This window comes from Notamacropus eugenii, chromosome 1 (assembly GCF_028372415.1).
Source record: "Notamacropus eugenii isolate mMacEug1 chromosome 1, mMacEug1.pri_v2, whole genome shotgun sequence".
NCBI lineage: Eukaryota > Metazoa > Chordata > Mammalia > Diprotodontia > Macropodidae > Notamacropus > Notamacropus eugenii.
The window spans coordinates 301879525-301899545 of NC_092872.1; positions in this window are offsets into that span (position 1 = coordinate 301879525).

Below are 20021 nucleotides of genomic sequence, written 5' to 3' on the forward strand. Positions count from 1 at the left end.
CGTGTTAGGTCCTCCAGTTGCTCTCGTTTTTTGCCTAAACTTTGGGCATTTGTATACAGACATTTGAGGCCACTGGTTTTACTAATGAGATCTTTCTTTTAAGATTTTTATCTCCTATGAACTTGAGTATATCAATTACTATTCTTTCTTTATTGTAGCTACAGTGTATGGCATCTAACTTAAATATGTACACATAGGCAGTCTATTCCCTCCCCTATACTTTTAGCTTTAAACCCTTTTGACTAGATTTGCGAGACATCCAGTAAATTTTTACAAAACTTAATTAAGTATACTTCATTCCTGGCTAGGAATTTGTCATGTGAATATAACCTTGCTTTGTGAGGCACACCAATCCCAGAACACATAGCAATGGATATATTGGAACAGAGATTCTGGCAAGCTTGTGTGTGAAGGGGGATGGGATTAGTTTGGGAAGAATTTCAAAAGAGAAGCCAGAAGAAAGAGGAGAAGACCACTACCTACAGTGGAGAGTTTGGTTGCCTCCATCTTGAGTCCATGTGGTCTTCGCAGAACCAAGTAATCAGTTAGCTTGGTATTTGTGCTTTCTTCTTCAAAGACTGCAAGAAGTGGCTATTAACCTTTTCAGAAACCATCTTGGGGAAGATATAGCTAAAGTAAAGCAAGATGATTGTGAGCTGAGCCTTGTGATTAGGCTTGTTGAGATAACCCTTCCTGACCCTAAAGAAAATTTCTTCTTCCCTTGACTCTTAATAGGGAAAGAAGGCAGCTGTCCTTAATCACCCCACTCCTACAGAATTCATGCTTCAGTTTTTCCTGAGTGGAAGGATTTAACACAGGAAAGCCCTAGTTCCTTCCAAAGCTAAGCCTACACAGATAACTTAAGTCATGATCCTGTTCCAGTCCAATCACCTCCTTCATAGTCAACTGCCCACTTTTCAAATTGATTTTTCTCTTTTATATCTCTTGCTTTGGAGAGTTAACAGTGGAGAAAATACAACTGATGCCCTTATGGTTTTCAGGTTTTTTCCTTTGTATCTTTTGTTGTTCAGTTTTTTCAGCCACTTCCAGCTCTCCATGACCCCATCTGAAGTTTCCTTGGCAGAGATACTAGAATGGTTTGCCATTTCCTTTCACAGATCATTTTACAGAAGGAAAGTGAATCAACACAGGGTTAAGTGACTTGTTCAGGGTCACACAGCTAGTAGGTGTCTGAGGCTTGATTTGAACTCAAAAAAATGAGTCTTCCTCATTCTAAACCCAGTGCCCTATCAGTTCCATTACCTAGCTGCCCTGGTTCCTTTGTATCACCAACTGCCTACTAGACATCTCAAACTAGATCTCCCATAGATATTACATTTAATACATCCAAAACTAAACTTGTTATTTTTTTCCCTAAATCTCCCCCCTTCCAAAGTTCCTTATTACTATCTAGGGTACCATCCTCCTCCTAGTCACCCAGGCTCACAATGCATTATCACCCTTTGTTCCTCACTCTCTCTCACTTTTTTTTATGCCTTCTCTCCCCTGACACTGGCAAAACTCTGGTGAAGATCCTCATCTCTTCACAGCTAGATGACTGCAATAGTCTGCTTATTGGCCTCCCTGACTCTTCTTTGCCCTCCCTAGTCCATCCTCTACTTAGCTGTCAAGTTAATCTTTCTTGCTTAATCTAACAGATTTAACCAAGTCATCTACTTAGTCAATAAGCTCCAGTGTCTCCCTGTCACTTCCAGGATCAAATATAAAACCCTCTGTTTGGTGTTCAAAACCCTTTACAATTTACCCTACTCTTTTGTTACTTTTTCTTACACTCTTACCCCATACTCTGTGATATAGTGAAACTGGCCTTCTTTCTGCTCCTTTGACAAGATACTATCTCTCAATCACAGGCATTTTCATTGGCTTTCCCCAGTACATGAAATATTTTCCCTCCTCATCTGTACCTACTAGCTTCTCTGGCTTCCTTCAACTCCCAACTAAAACCCCTCTTTCTATAGGAAGTCTTTCTCTATATCTCTTAATTATAGGGCTATCCCTCTCTTAATTATTTCATTTTTATCCTATATATAGCTTGTTCGTAGGGGCAGCTAAGTAGCACAACAGAGTACTGGGCCTGCAGTTAGGAAGCCTCATCTTCCTGAGTTCAAATCTGGCCTCAGACACTTACTAGCTGAGTGACCTTGGGCAAGTCACTTAACCCTGTTTGCCTCAGTTTCCTCATCTGTAAAATGAGCTGGAGAAGGAAATGGAAACCCACTCCAGTATCTCTGACAAGAAAACCCCAAATGGGATCGTGAAGAGTCAGACATGACTGATGATGACAACAACAACAAGCTTGTTTGTACATAATTGTTTTCATGTTGTTTCCCCTCATAATAGTGTTAGCTCCTTGATGGTAGGGACTGTTTTTTCTTCTTTGCATACCCGAAGCTCAGCATAATGCTTGGTACACAGCAGGAATTTAATAAATGTGTATTGGTTGACTATTACTGTCGGGAACACTTTTTAGATTGCTTCTGACAGAATTATTTGTGTACTCAGGGGAATCACCAGAATTGGGTTGATGTCATGCATTTCTATTAGTCTTGGAAAAACTTGTTGATTGATTGACTTATTGATTGACTGATCAATTAAAACATGATATCTCACCTGACAGCTTCTGTAGTTCCACTCTATCACTCTTTGAAGAACAAGCAGCTTTTTCCTCCTTAGAACATCTGTCTCTCTCTCCTCTTCAGAAATAGCCTAAAATCTGTTTTAAGTTCCAATTGGACAGCTGTCCTTTTCCTTTCTCATCCCCATTGTATAACTCTCTTCCATTCTTTGACATTTTGACAAAAGTCAACTCTCTCTTCCTCCATCTCATATCCCTTTCTCTGTCTATTGAAGTCTCTCTTTTACTTATTTTGGGAACACTGCATTCTCAATAATACCCTGCAGTTAAAAGAGGCATTCTTCACATTCCTTCACCTTTTCTTCCAGGTAGGAAGAGGAATAAAGGGAAAAGAAATATACATTTATATAGCACCCACTATGTGCTAAACACTGTCCTGAGTGCTTTATACATATTATCTCACTTAAGTATTATTTAAATATTATCTCATTTAGGTAGGAGATCAACCTACAGTTGAAGCACAAATAACACTCACTTGGCTGTGCCAGAGATACAAACATTACTCACTTGGGGCAAGTTACTACATCATCTCTCCTACTTACCATACTGGTTAAGATTTTCAATCTCGTTTTTTGAGTCTTGTTTGTGGGTGATTGTATCACAACCTTAAGTACCTGGTTAAAACTTTAATGGCCAATTATCACATCTTAATAATAAGTTGACAACACCAACCAATTTCCTTAGTTCCACAATTCTAAGGTCACACCCACCTCTCCTTTAGCCTGGCACCAATCTATACCTTGGACCCAACCACTTATATTCTATCAATTTGTGCTTTCCTTTCCCTTCTTGCCTTACCTTGCCATGCCAACTACTTTCTCTTTTTCTGTCTTAAATCTTCTTCAGCAGAATCTTCTTCAAGTTCTACTCCCTAGTACTTCTTTATCTTTCTTTATCTTTTTTATTTATTTGTAGTACCCCTTGGATACTCTCACCACTTTGCTATCATGGAATTGGTACTACGAAAGCAAATGATGCTTCCGGTTCTAGAGTCTGTACTTTTGAGTCTGTACTCCTAACGCTACAGTTCTGGGATGCTGCCCATTAACAATCAGTCAATGGCCTTAATTAACTTTCAGCAATGGCATTTACTAAGATGGCATAGTAAGAACAGTAGGTACAACATATTCTCCCCAAAACCTGGGTCATACTACTGTACTACTGCTGCTGCTGCTGCTGCTACTACTACTACTACTACTACTTCAGTCAACTAGCTAGCTATCATTGATGTTGCACTTTAACATTTGTAAAGTACTTTGCACATATTATCTCATTTAATTTTTACAACAACCCTAAGAGGTAGGTACTATTATTATGTCCATTTTACAGTCGAGGAAACTAAGGCAGATAGAGGCTAGGTGACTTGCCCAGGGCCACATACCTAAAAAGTATGTAAGGATGAATTAGAACTCAGATCTTCTTGACTCCAGATCCAGTGCTCTATCCACTGTGCAACCTAACTGCCTATGGAGCTCCTTTCCACAAGTACACGTAGTATCCAGTGAACTCAAGATGAGAATATAAGAGATAGTGAAACACACGTAGGACACATGAATGGCAAAAGATAAATGACAACTCCTGAGTACCTCATGGTCTGAAAATATTCTTTCTCTCTGTAGAAACTTCATGCACCATTCCTTGGGTGGATTGTCTCTGTTGGGTCAACCACTTTACTAGGTTGCCAGCATCTGTTCTTTCTTGAGTCGATGGCTAGCACTCTTCTTTGCTAGCAGGGGTGACACTCCTTGAAGCTATCTCTTAGATGTCTGTCACTCTTAATCCATATTTCCTGTGGTGTGTGTGTTTTTCTGATCTAGTAGCCCTGATGACAAGGCCGGTTGTTTAGGGAATGGTAGGAGGAGAGAAATTCTTTTTCCTCCCCTCCCCCTTGCTACCATGTGGTACAGTTGAAGAGGATCTGCCTCCTGAGCCTGGACTCCTCAGCTCTTAAACTTGAACTGCTAAAATTTATGTGGCTATTTAAAGCCCCCAGAGGTATGACTTTCTGTTTTGCTCAGCCAATCAAAGAGGTTCACACTTCATAAAGGGATCAAAGGGCAAAGACCCATCTTACACATTAAAATTTCTACTTTGCATGCTCCTTATTTATCCATAATTCAGTTCATCTTTCTATCCAGAAATAGAGTCTGGGTCTAAAGATTATTCTTCTCAAGTTCTTCTCAATTTTTCCCAAAATTTCCCCCTCCTCAAATTCAGCTCCTGAACTAATTTATTCAAACCCCTCCAAATAACCACATAATTTCCTGCTCTTTATTATTTGACCCAAGATTTTCTCTCTTCTCCCACTCCTCCCACAATCTTCTCCCACAGAAACCAGAATTTAGAAGCAACACTCTATTGATCATGAGACCATGTTGGGAGCATCATTATATTTCTGGTAAAGATCAGATATCAACCTTTGCAAGTTAAAAAAAAGGGACAATTAGATGGAAAGCCATTGGAGCCAGAGATATGATGTATTTTGGTTCACAGCAATAAACTGAAGACAGCAAAAAAATCCTTCAAGTAAATGTTTGCAAGTAGGTATAGAACATTAAAAAAAATTACTTACGTACATCAAAAGCAAACCCAGAACCTGAAACCTGTCTTTTATGAAAGTTAATTTCCTGTGGGTTGAGTTGTTTCATTCTCCTGATGTTATGAACATAATGGCACTCTATATTGGTCGAGTTCATTGACATACTATGCTCAGTCCCTTGCACATAGCAGAGCAGTAGATAATCTGAAGTGGAATTGTCAGTTTAAAGAGCTTTAAATGAGGCCAATTTTCATTTTGATCTTGAGAATTTATAGATATTTTTGGTAACATATATCCATTTGTACCAACATTTTTATATACATTGTCTGTCTAGGTTTGTCTCCTTCATCTGGAGAGCCTAACATAGTGTTGTAGAATATCAGTAAACACCCAAAGATTGGTCAGGCAAGCCTTTCATGGCTGCAAACTACTCTGAGTCAAACACTTTCCTGGATATCACTGGACCATATGTTTACGGAGATTCAAAGGGAACAAAATATTAGGAGGAAATAAAACCTAATAATGGGAACATTCATATTTTACCGAAGTACCCTGGGCATACATCTCCTTTCATGGCTAACATTTTTAATCATTTAGGGAAAACCCTTTCACAAAACTGTCTTTCTTTACGTCATACTAGCGTCAGCACTTGTGACAAAGAGGTGGCCTTTTCCTCACCGAGGTCAAACCTTTTGCTCTCCCATTCCTCCAGTATATTGTACCCTCATTCTCCTGAATCTTTTACCTCTCCCTATTAACTGTTTCCTTCCCTACTGACTTAAAACATGCCTCATCCTTTAACAAAAAAGCCTTTCCTAGACCTAACCTTCCTACCATGATATCATTTTGTATTTTTCATTTTTTTCTTGGCCAAAGTCCTTAAAAATACCATCTCCATTCACTGTATCTACTTCTCTCTATTCATTCACTCTTGAACCCCTTATAATTTGGTTTTAGAACTATTACTCAAACAAAACTGTACTACCCAAAGTTTCCAACTATCCCATAATTACCAAACATGATAATCTTTCCCCAGTCATCCTGGATCTAGCTGCTGCATTTGACAGTGTTGATAACTCTTTCATCTTTTCATAGTCTTTTCTCTCTTGGCTTTCCTGACACTACTCATAGCTTTTCCCCTACCTCTCCGACAGCTCTTTCTTAGTCTGCCTTGTTGGCTCATCAGTCAAATCAGGCTCCCTAACTCTGGATGTTCCCGAAGGCTCTGTCTTAGGTTCTTTTCTCTTCTCCCCATACACTCTGTCTTAACAACCTTATCGCCATGTGACCTCCAGCTATTATCTCTATGTAAATGACTGACAGATCTCTATAAGCTTCAGTGGCATTACCACCAATTGTCTATTGGACATTTCAACCTGAATGTCCTGGAGACACTTCAAGTTCAACAACTTAAAAACTGAATTCATTACCTTTCTCTCTACTTGCCCCCAAGCCTCCCAGTATTCCATATTCCTATTTCTATCAAAGGTACTGCCATTCACCCAGTTACCCAGGTCCATAACCTTAACATTACCCCAACCTTTTCATTTTCCCTTATCAGCCTATTCAATCAGTCACCAAATCTTGCCATTTCTATGTTTATAACATATCTTTCATTTTGTTCCTCTCTCTGCACAAGCTACCACCTTTGTGGGAATGTATGGAGTGTTTTAAAGGAGAACTAGTACCTCCAGTGTGAGGGCTTGCTCATCCACTTTGATGTCCACCTGACTTACCCAACTCTCACCTATGGCTTGAAAAACCTGTAGCATGCACAGTGGTCATGCACTGTTAAAAGCTATCCTGGCAGATGGGTTAAACCAGGTTGAGGGTGACTAATGAGCCTCAAACCTGTCATTGAGTTAGATGAATGTCTACTCTAAGTATGTGAAAAACATGTGAAGACTATCCCCTCCCCTGACTCCTATAAAAAAAGGTAGATAAGAACAGTTTGTTCTAAAGGACATTTAAGGCACCTAAAGCAGGCACTATGGAGTGCTTTGAGCTTGGTCAGACATCAAAGACGTCAAGATCATCCATTGCATCCTAAGCCATCATCAGTTGTCCAGACTTTTGTCTTGCCACTGGACTTTGATGACTATGGAAGAGAGATTAAGGCTAACAACTCTGTGCAACTCTGCCTCACTTAAATCTAATTCATGTGCAAGTCAAGATATCAACCCATCATGTCATTGGTCCTCTTTGAAAATGAAGGAAAAACAATAACCATCCTTACCACATTTTGTTTAGATTTTCACAATAGTTCCTAATTAGTCTCTCCTCAAGTCTCTGCCTCAAGTCTCTCCTCACTCCATTTCATCCTATACACTGATGTCAAAGTCATTTTCCTTAAACATATATCTGACTATACGATTCTTCTGTTCAGTTGCAGGCCATATAACACGGTGATGGTATCCAGAAGAGGAAAGCAGATGAGTGGAGAACAGCATAAGTGAGCATATTCACACTGTCCTCAGCTCCTGGCACAGGCTAGATGCTCAAGTGTGCATCAGCATGAGTATTCTGATCAAGGCCTCAAAGACACATGGAGCTCAAACTTACATAGAGTTTTGACAAAGAACTGACATGGCTCTAATATGCAACTTCCCTATCTCTTATTAGTGGCTGCTCCTTTTCCATGAGGCAAGATAATAAGGGTAATATGAGTCATTGAAATTAAGGCAATACCTGAGTTGCCTAAGAAAGAATGAGAAATGAGGGACAGATATCCAAGAAACTTTACTTTAACCATGATGCAGCCAAGAAGTGACTGGAGAAGGCAGACAATGCCTAGTTTCAGTGTCAGTTAAGTCTCACATAGATGCATCTGTGGGGCCAGGGTCATACAGTCAATTCAGTTTTCAATAGCTCACATCAATGAATTCCAGTGGCTTCCTATTGTCCTTATGACATGTGGCAAGGGGCTCTTCCCCCAAATGTAGCATGTCATTGTGTGGCTTGAAGGGAGGCAGAATTAACTACTCTAGACTCTTTTTCCCCCCTTCTCCAAAGGATATTTCTCTCAGGAGAGAAAACAGGAGGATAGACACAGAAACTTGGTCACACTGCTCTACTCAGAGAGAGGAGGTAGCAGGCTAGAATTGTGTCTAACTTTTCCTTTAAGTAATATCAGTCTAGGAGATGTTATTTTCAGGTTCAAGCTAATGTCTGATCACTATTTCCTTAATGGGGGAAAGCTTTATATTCAAGACTTGATTCCTTTCCCCCTCAAGTACCAATTTCACAATGAACACACATAGGAAGCTGTAAATAAACCCATTTATCCAATTTGGTAGCAAAATGGAAGTCCGAGAAAGTATAAATATAAGAATATATAACAGACAATATAGCTAGAAAGAGCTTTCTTATTGGGAGTGAGATAATTCAGTGAGAGAGAGAGAGAGAGAGAGAGAGAGAGAGAGAGAGAGAGAGACAGAGAAAGACAAAGAGAGAGAGAGACAGAGAGAGAGAGACAGAGAGAGAGAGACAGAGAGAGAGAGAGAGAGAGAGAGAGAGACAGAGACAGAGAGGAAGAGAGAGAGAAAGAGAGAGAATGAGAATTATTTCAATCAAGAAGGGCTATACACCACAACTGCTCAATAACAGGATTTTATTGAACCAATAGCACTAAAGTGGGCAGCTAAGTAATACAGTGAATAGAGCTCCAAGCTTAGAATCAGGAAGACCTGGGTTCAAATCTGACCTCAAGACACCTACTATGTGATGCTAGGTAAGTCATTTAACCCTGTTGGTTTCAGTTTCCTCTCCTGTAACATGCACTGGATAAGGAGAAAACCTCTCCAGTATCTCAAGAAAATCCCAAAACAGATCACAAAAAATCAGACACAACTGAAAAATAACTAAACAATAAAAAGCATTAAAACCCACCAGTCTGCTATTACCTTTGTAGGATTCTGCAAGGTTGTTATAAATCCTGAGAATCTTTTTGAAATTTTAATTTTTTTCAAAAAAAATTTTGTTGTCTTTCCCTCCCTCAACACTTGTAGACATAACATCATCTGGGACTTTCATAATCATAAAATAGAGACTTCCTAGTTCTTGTAATCTGCTTGTTCTGGAACTGCCAGTGATAATATTCCCAGTGGTTTGCAAAAATCATGTAATAGTACACTAATTAAAGATGCTGTAAGAGGGAAATCTTTATATTCCTTCATGATACTATGAACTTCATACAATACTGTGAATCCCATAAGAATGGAAGTTATTTTTAATATAGCAGTCTAATCTTAGCCTCTACTTACACTCACAGACACCCATACTGAAGGACCATTAATCTCTTAACATCTTCTCTGTGTGTGTGTGTGTGTGTGTGTGTTTCTCTGTCTCTGTCTCTATCTGTCTCTGTCTCTTTCTCTGTCTCTCTTTGTCTCTCTGTCTCTGTCTCTCTCTCCTTGTGTCTGTCTCTGTCTGTCTGTCTCTGTTTCTGTCTCTGTCTGTCTCTGTCTCTGTCTGTCTGTCTGTCTGTCTGTCTCTGTCTGTCTCTGTCTCTCTCTCTCTCCCTCTCTCTCTCTCTCTCTCTCTCCCCCGCGTCTCTGTCTGTTTCATTTTAATGTGTGCATGCCTGGCATCACTTCTTTATCTGGATAGTGAGGGAAGGGTCAATATTCTCCTGAAGCTAGTACAGAGTTCAGTTCATATCAATTAGCAGTTCCCCTTTCCCCAATCCTTCTCTTAGCCCCCCACATGTGAGACAAATCTGGGTACAAAGAACACCCAGAATGATACTATTTGAAAGCATGAATAACAAATAGAAGAGAAGGAGAAGAAAAAAAAACCCTGTTTATTGAGTGTTCATGGTCTTTTTTGATTTTCTTTGGTGGGAAGTTTTGAGGAGGGTGAGAGGTGATATGAACCTGGAATACAGCATTCTTAGGACTTTGACACAGTTTACTAATTGTTCACATTTCCTAAGTTGGCACTTTGCAAGGGCAGTTTTCTAAGATTTATCTTTTGGCTGTGTTCCATTGCTTTGGTCTCCTCACCATGAGGAAGCTAGAACAGAAGACAAAGTCTTCACTAAAATGGAAAGGACATCCAACACAGATACTCACTCATATTCTTATAGACTCATATCCTGCTTTTTCTTTTTCCTTCTCAGAGGCCTCTTGTTTTTCTTTGCTGTGTTTGACTTCATGCTGTGTGCTCTTTCTTAAAGTCACTAGTATTTCTCATGCCAAGGGATTCAACCTCATTCTTCTTCAAAAGCTGAGTGGATTTTTTTCTGAAATAGTTTTAGACAAAGTATGTTTGAATTTATTAAATACAAAGGCCCTTTCTCTGAGTTCCCAATAGTTGCATTCCTCTATTCTATTTTATTATCTTAGCTGCCCACTCATATGCCCCCCAAATCATCCTAAGATATAACAAAGGTAATATTTAGTTAAAGGTGCTTTTGATCAATTTGTTCTCAAGTTTTTTTTTAAACTTATAGGATGAGGATCTTTAAGCAAACATTACAATTTGCTGATTATTCTTGGTTTGGGAAATCAGGATACCTAGATTCTTTTTCTAATTTTGTCTTCTATTCCTGTTGTATGAGACAATCTCTTCCTCTCCTTTTATTCTATACCATCAAAATTGGGACAATGGTACATAGTTTTCAAAGGATATAAACAAATAGTTCTCAAGAGAAGAATTATAGACTATTAACCACTTTATAAAATAATTCCAATAACTAATATAAAGAAATGCAAATCAAAACAGATATCTCTCCTGTCACACTTTCCTTCAGAGCTTCCAAAACACTGAGCTAACTCCAGCGTCAATTTCAACATCTGTTTGTAAATCCCTGGAAAGTACACTGTCAAGGTGAGTAAATTTATCCACAACATTTAACCTTTCACCACATATAGATAGTGTGGTGCTGATTGGCAACAAACCTCTGTTTTCTTGGTGTTAATTGTCAGGTCAAAATTAGCACAAGTGACAGAGAATTGTTCCATGCTTTGTTGCATCTCAGCCTCAGTGGCTGCATTGAGAGCACAGTCATCTGAGAACAAAAACTTGCACACCAATTCTCCCTCCAGTTTAATCTTGGCTTATAGCCTTTTCAAGTCAAATCATTTCCCTTCAGTGTATAGGTAACTGGTCTTGATGACATTTTTGCCCTAGTTGAAGGTGTTCGATGAAAATGATGGAGAGTCTTTGACTCACTTCTAGGGCTATATCTCAAAGAGATCATAAAAATGGGAAAAGGACCCACATGTACAAAAACATTTATGGCAGCTCTTTTTTGTGGTGTCCAAGAATTGGGAACTGAGGGAATGCCCATCAATTGGGAAATGGTGGAACAAGTTGTGGTATATGAATGTAATGGAATACCATTGTTCTATAAGAAATGATGAGAAATGCACTTCAGAAAAACCTGGAAAGACTTACATGAGAACCAGGAGAACATTGTGTGACATCTAACTTTGATAGACTTGCCTATTCTTAGCAATGCAAGGATCTAAGACAACTTCAAAAGACTTATGATGGAAAATGTTATCCACATCCAGAAAAAAGAACTTTGGAGTCTGAATGTGGATTGAAGCCTGCTATTTGCATGCTCTCTTTGTCTCTCTGTCTCTGTCTGTCTGTCTGTCTGTCTGTCTCTCTCTCTCTCATTTCTTCTTTCTTGTGGTTCCTCCCATTGTTTCTAATTCTTCTTTGCAACATGACTAATATGAATACATGTTTAATATGAATGTCTATATAGAGCCTGTATCAGATTGTACACTGTCTGGAGGTCAGGAGAGGGGAAGGAGGGGGAGAAAATTTGGAACTCAAGATTTATGGAAGTGAATGTTGAAAACTAAAAATTAATATTTTTTAAAAAGAAAATGATGGGGAAATTCAGAAGCTACTAAACAAAAAACTGAGAACTCCACAGGGTTTACCAGCAATATAGTTTGTCCATCTCTAAGAATGCAGTGTTCAACTCCAGTAAAAGTAAGGTGCAAGCAAAATTTAAAGAGATGCAGGATTCTTGGATCAGTAAGGAAGCAGATCAAATTCAGTTTTATACTGATAGTAACAACTCAAAGCACTCCTAGGATTCTTCAAAAGCTATTTATGGGCCAAAGACCTATGATGCATCTCAACTACTCAGTACTGATGGAGCCACATGGATCAGTAATAAGGATATGATCCTGAAGAGGTGAGCTGAATACTTTGATAGTGTTTTCAATAGATCGTCATCAATCAGTGCTGAAGCATAGAGATATAAATAGAGATAGAAAGACATTTGGCGCTCCACCTTTGCAAAGATGGGAAGTCATAGGTGTTGAGAATTACACATATTTTTAAACTTTTTTGATGTACTGCCATTTTACTTTTTTGAGTCTCCTTCCTCTTTTTTTCCTTTAAAACATGAAATGGCTGGTAGGGAACAGAAAGAGATAGAATATTGGGAGAAATTCTGATGATGTAAAAAAACAAAAGATATCAATTTTAATTTTCAGAAATGTATGACCTTTTCTATATCCCAGGGATTGTGTGAAGGGAAATGTAATAACATATATGAAAGTGTTCTGAGTTCTTAGGAGAAAAGACTGTAATTAACTTTGTCATTGTGCACACAGCTGTGCTCTGACTGACAGGCCATCACACGCAAATTTCACTTATCAGTTGATAAGCTGTTCACATTTAGTATAATTCTATTCAATCAATAAGCATTTCTAATGTACCTACTACATTTCAGACAATGTGTTAGACCTTGGGAATACATACAAAGACAAAAAAAAGGATTCAATCCTCGCTCACAAAGAGTTTACATATGATTAAAAGAGACATCATGTGAGTCTATAGGTATGTGCTGAATAAATGTAAAATAAAGGCTAAGGTTGTTATAGGGGGACACTTAAAAGGCTAGGGGATCAGGAAAGGCTTCATGCAGAAGGTGAATCACATCTTGAAGGTGAAGGAGGGGTCTGTGATTTAGTTCCTATTACTATGTGCCACAAATGCCTCATAGAATTCAGTTAAAAAATTTAATTTATTTCAATTTATTATATCATATTATATCATTAAAATATTACTATATTGTAATAGATTACATAGTCATAAATGATATAATTATATTATATAATATTATTAATATTAATATTATATATGAATTAACTACTATGTGAAAGTTATTCTATTTGGGAAATGCATGCTAAAAGTAAATGGAAATAAAGTCAACAGCATTTTTTGAGGCTCACTGTGCCAGGCATTGCACTAAGCACTGGAAATACCTGTACGGTTGGAGATTTCATTCTGTTCTATTCTGTTCTGTTCATTCTATTCTTATGTATTTCATACATAAAAGCTGAAGTTTAAAAGTGGGGGTGAGGAGAAGGTATTCCCCTGGGGCATGGTGAAGAAGTCTGAAAAGTTAGGAGCAGAGCCCAGGAAGGAACAGAGTAAACATGATTGACCTGGGCACTTTCTTTAAAATGCCTAAAGGGACCAAGCTCTCCCAGTGCATCCTGGGTCATTTTCAGTCACCCCGATGAATATCTGGTCACTGGATCCACATGGCTCAGGAGGAGAAAGTGAAGCTGGTGACCTTGCACAGTCCTCCCTCACTCAAAACAAAGTCAAGCGCAAGTCATGTCATCATTTCTCTGATGGCATGGTCTTTTTTGGCAATGAAGGACGAATGTAACAAGGTTCTGGGAGGAAGTGGTCAGTCAAAGAAAGGAGCAGCAAGAGCAGAGTGATCTTCCAGCATGAGGAAACTTCTAGATATGATGATCTTCCAAAATGAGAAGAATGCTGGGTAACTGTGAAGAAAGACAAGTAGAGACTCATCAATGAAAGAAGGTAGTCCTTGAAAGCCCAGGATCTGAGTGGTTAAATACAAGGGCATTTATATCCTCAGAGACCAATTTCTTGCTAATATCTCCATGCTAGGAACCTCAGGAAAATCCACAGTGTAGTTGAGGACACAGATACACACATACACATGCACATTTACACTAGACATCTTCTGCATCTCAGCAGAATATACATGAGGAGCAAAGGCAGCTATGGACCCAGTCATGCCAGAGACTGGAAGTCATAAGTAGTAAATGTTAGGAGACTGTGATCTGGGCTGTGTAATGTACTAAAAGATCAGGGTAAAGCCACCATTGCTAAAAACCATTTGGACTCCTGAGACTGGAGCTGGTGATTCCTCATCCTTCTTTATTCCTTTCCTTCCATTGCTCCCTAAGGGATTTTGTTTGGTTATTCAAACAACTTGTCTCCATTTCTTAAGAGCTGGTTACCCTAACCTATCTTTAAAACTGGGTGTTATGATAAATGTATGTGACTTGTATTGTGAGCCTAGGAGTATCACAAGGTGACTGCTGTGGAAAGAGAAATGATTGGATACTTGGGAGGGGAGACAGATTTTAAATTGTAGCATTCTGTCAAAATGATTCTTTCTGGCTAGGGGATCAGAAGAAAAAAATTAATAATTTTTTCATACTAAAATATTTCAGAACAGGAAGGAAAAAGGAATTAAAGTGGAATTTCTCTAAGCAAGGAATGAATCAGCAGTTTAGCAGTCTGGAGGCTATGACTACTGTAAGGACCTGGTCCTTAAAAGTCTCCAAAAAAGATCTAATCGGAGAAACAGGGCCAGCAACAAGGTGTTAAACTAACTGTAAAAAATGTGCCAGGTGGTACCTTTATGAAGTGTAAACACCTTTCTCTGATGGAATTAAAGGAAACCTGGTCATTGGACAAGCAAAAGATTGGCCATGCCTCTGAGGCCATTAAAAGTTGGAGTTGTTAGCTCAGTGGGCAGCCAAAGCAGAAGCCAGACTTGATAGGAGCTAGGCTCCTGATGATATATGTTGAAGAAACAAGTTGCTAGTGGACAGGAAATTCCTTAAAAAGCCATATGGAGCTGTTAGAGTCCATTATCTGTTAATGTCTTCTTCAACTTATGACTTTTCCCCCCAATATCTCCACTTCTTTCTCTTCTTTTCCATCTTGTGTTAACGGGTGATTTTCCTTTTGACAAGGTTTTTTTTCCTTTTATAAATTTTGCCCTTAGAAAAACAGAGTTTATCTTCAGCATCTTTCTTTTTACTTGTTTACTCCTAGAAGAGCAAAGATCATTTACAGACACTTCTTCATCTTTTTGGATTTAAGAAAACAAAGGTCATCTATAGAAGCTCCTTCTTTTTTGGGGGGATTTAAAAGAACTGGTCCATCTATAAAAGTTTCCTCTCTCCTTTTTACCTTTTTCGGATTTGGGGGCAATGTCTTCATCCTTAGAAGGTATTTTTTTCCTTCTTCACATTTTTGAGGCTTGGAAAAACTAATTTCTTTGGGAAACCTCCCTTTCCCCCCACCCCTAGATGAATCAAATTCCTCAATCTCTATCTGTGACTTTTCAAGTCTGTCATTTTTTGACTCATATTTCTTGTGATCTGGCTTCTGTAGTCACTTCATTGCCTCTACTGGCTCCTCTGTCCTTGGCCTTAGAAACTTTCTGGGCATCTTTGTTCTGCCTTGAATTCACTCTCTAACTGACAACTCTGTGGAAGAGAAATACTTCCTTATCCACCCTTTCTCTAGCTCCTAGTATTTTCTACATACCTCATGGTGAGCAGAGTTCCTCCTTGAGTCTGGCTTCTGCCTAGACTGTCTGAAAATTGAGTAACTCAATCTTTTAATGGTCCTCAGAGGCATGGTTGATTTTTCTGTTCCTTCTTTTTTTGCTTATTCAATGACCAGACTTCCTTTAATTCTATCTCAGAAAGGTATCTACACTTTTAAAGGAAGCCCCCTGGTGTGACCTTATTTTTACTGTTAGTTTAACACATTCGATGTTGGCCTCTTTTATGTGATTGTATTGTGAACTTCCAAGGACCACTGCCTTTACTCTGGCTAACTGGATTTGAAAGGGAAAAAAAGCTCCCCCATAGCAGTAAAAAGTTGGGAAAAACTAGCCTCCTTTCCAGCCCAGTCTAACAATCAAAATGCTGTCTTTACCTTGTTTCATCAATACCCCCCAAAAATCCTTGGCCTCAGTTCTTCAACTCTGACATTTCCATGACTTGTACCTTAACTCTCCCTTAGTCACACAAAGGATGGTCATAGTCTTAATCAGATAATCCAGGCTGGATTCCTTTTCATAACCTGCTATTAATCCATTTTTCTATCTACAAAACTCCTCCAAAATCTATTCTGTTCCCTCACTGTAACCTATAGTCGTTGTTCTCCCAGGCCAATTTCTCTGCTCTGCCTTTGCTTTCCTCCCTTTATAGTCTTGACATTATAATTCAGGGGTTTACAAACTACTTCCCAAGGGCCAGATCTCACCTGTTCCCTTTTTGTGCAGCTCAGAGCTAAGAATTTTTTGTTTTGTTTTCCTATATGAGAGATGTACAAAAACACACAGCATGATTTGACCTGGCCATAGTTGGTTGACCCTTGTAGGTTGTATTGGCTTAATTATAATATCATCCCATCTAACCTTATTTTCTCTTCCTGTTGCCACTTACATCTTGAAAAACTCCCTTGGGTTACTTCCAGGAGCATGCTGGAGCCAGCTCTAACCAGTTTGTGAGTTGATTGTTAAATTTTCAAAGTGAGTAAACTCACATACATCAGAAGTCAGTGATCTATACAAACAAATAATTCCCAAATTAATATATCCAACTCCATTTTTTTCTCATGAATTCTATTTCTACCTTTGCTACTTACTTGACAGAAATATCTATCTTAATGTCCAAAAGCCATCTCAAACTCAGCATATCCAAAAATCTAACCCATTTTCTTTCTTTCAAACTTCTCTATTTTCTTTGAGGGCACCACCATCTTTCTAATCACCCAAGGTTTCAACTTAATTGTCATCCTTGACTCTTCATTTGTCAGTTCTTACTGATTTTACCTCCACAATGTCTCATATCTATTCCCTTCTCTCCACTCATCAATCACCACTCTGGTTCAGTCCCTCATTGCCACTTGCCTAAACAATTTAAACAGCCCCTTCACTATTCTCCATGCTTCCAGTCTTTCCCCTCTCTGATCCATCTTCCATACAGCAACAAAAATCTTCCTAAGATTGTCTGAACATGTCCATGTCTGAACATGTCTCTCCACTGCTCAATAGTCTTCAGTGGTTCCCTAGTTCTGTTAGGATAAAATATAAATTCCTTTGCCTAATTGAATTTGATGTGGTTTTTAAACATCCAGATGGAGATGTCTGACAGGCAGCCTTCACAGTCTGGCTTCTGCACAATGTTTCATGCTTATTTTATATTCCTCTCCATCATGCATCACTGCATTCAAATCAAATTGACCTGTTATAATGGCAGCCTTTGTTGCTGTACCAGCTACCATCTTTGTGCCTTCAAATAGCCTGGCTCTCCACATTTCTGTCTCGTAGAATCCTTGTTTTCCTTCAAAGCTCAGACCAGGGCTTTTCAGTGATGAAAGCCCTTCCTGATACTGTTAGTTATGAGTATGTTTTCTCCCCTCTTCAAATCATCTTGTTATTTTCCAGTTCTTTTTACATGATGTTTTCCCTAGTAGAATGTGACGTTCTTGAGAGAAGGGATTATTTTTCATTTGGGGATTTGTGTCCCCAATTCCTTACACAAAGTAAGGATTGAAATGAATTTTAAAAATTGAATTGAATTGAGATAGAAGGTCTAACTCACGGAAACTGAGTAAGAAGATGAATGCTCAAGACCAAGGACAAGGCTATATTTCTATTCTCTTACGAGGAGATATCAACTGGGTCCATAGTTCAGTTAGTTATGAAGAAAACAGTTTCATCCTGAGGCCAGAGGTAAAAGAGAACTATGTCAGAGGTACCAGTAACATAGATGCTGCCCATCAAGAGAAAAGGCAAGGATAAGGGACTTGAGGATACTTCTTCAAGCATAATTAGGCATCTGTGTGGTCAAAGGCAGGGAATTGTCCTTATTTCCATTAAAAATAATGGCTATGGCTACTGTGGTGGAAGCAATATTCTGATTCTCCAGTCTCATGGAATTTAGGTTATTTTTCCTTAAAAGATTTTGAAACTGTGCTTGGGCCTTACTTGCTTTAAGGGACTAACAGCTCAGGCTGTTATATCACCACTCATTTGTCTAAATGTTGTTGTTCAGTCTTTTCAGTCATGTCCAACTCTTCATGACCCTATTAAAGGTTTTCTTAGTAAAGATACTGAAGTGGTTTGCCATTTCCTTTTCCACTCATTTCACAGATGGGGAAATTGAGGCCAACAAGATTAAGTGACTTGCCTAGGGTCACATAGCTAGTATGTGTCTGAGGTCAGATTTGAACTCAGAAAGTTGAGTATTCCTGACTCCAGGCTAGGCATTCTGTTCACTGAGACAAACTATGACCTAAAGGGTCAGATCTAGCCAGCTGACCATTTTTGTATAGCCTAGAATCTAAGAATGGTTTTTAGTGAGCCATATTTTCCCATAGGCTATTATTTGCTGACCTTGGTTTAGATGGAGAGCTCAAGATATACTAGGAGCTACACAGAACTTGCAAAGCATTAAACTAGGAACTTCCATCCTACTTTGGCTTTCTCTAGAGACAGACACAGATGAAATGTCTGTGTTTCATACATGTAAGTTTAATTTTTAAATTTTTGTACATATAAGTTTAATTCCTTCTTTCCTTTTGCTTGCAGATACAGACATCCACTCCCTTTGTTCTCTTAATTGTTAATAATTTTTTATCATAGTATTTTCTTTTACAATTTAACTTTTTTTAAACTGAATCTCCTTATCTCTCCTGAGTTAGAAGTACAGTAACCACTTATGTCTTTCTTTTAAAATTTTATTTATTTATTCTTAGTTTTCAACATTCACTTCTGTAAGATTCTGAGTTCTAAAATTTCTCTTCCTCTCTCCCCTTCCCCTACTCCAAGACAGCATGCAATCTGATATAGGCTCTACATATACATCATGTAAAACATATTTCACATTAGTCATGTTGGAAAGAAGAATTTGAACCAATGGGAGGAGCCACAAGAAAGAAGAAGCAACAACAACAAAAAAAGAGAGAGCAAATAGTGTGCTTCAATCTGCATTCAGACTCCAAAGTTTTTTCTCTGGATGTGGGTAGCATTTTCCATCATGAATCTTTTGGAGTTGTCTTAGATCCTTGCATTGCTAAGAAGAGCTAAGTCTATCAAAGTTAGTTATCATACAATATTGCTGTTACCATGCACAATGTTCTCCTGGTTCTGCTCACTTCATGTAAATCTTTCCAGGTTTTTCTGAAGTCCACTTGCTCATCATTTCTTATAGCACAGCAGTATTCCATCACAATGATATACCACAACTTTCCCAGCCATTCCCCAACTGATGAAAATCCCTTCACTTTCCAATTCTTGGCCACCACAGAAAGAGCTGCTATAACCACTTTTGTACATGTGAGTATTTTTCCCATTTTTTATGAGCTCTTTGGGATACAGACCTAGAACTACTTATGTCTTTAACCCCACTACAGCTCAGAACTCAGAGTTTAACTAATCCAGACTCCCCAGCAGTGGAGTTTACAAGATTGTGCCACTATGCCCAGTAGTGGTACACTCCTTAACCTTTTGATATAAAAATAGCTGTGATGCATGTCTATCATGAATTATGCATAGAAAAGCTGAAAAGAAGGAAATAGTGTGGCAGGGTTTGAGACAGAGAGAAAGACAGAGAACAGATGCTCTACCTAGATTTGTCTGGGTGATAGAGAAAGTGTTCTTTCTGGATCAACTAGGAGCTTGAGCCATATGAAAGAGGTCTTTGATGCTTTCTATTATTTTTAAAGAACTTTTAAACTTTTTGATAAGAAAGATGAGCCATGTGGACTCAGGACCACCCC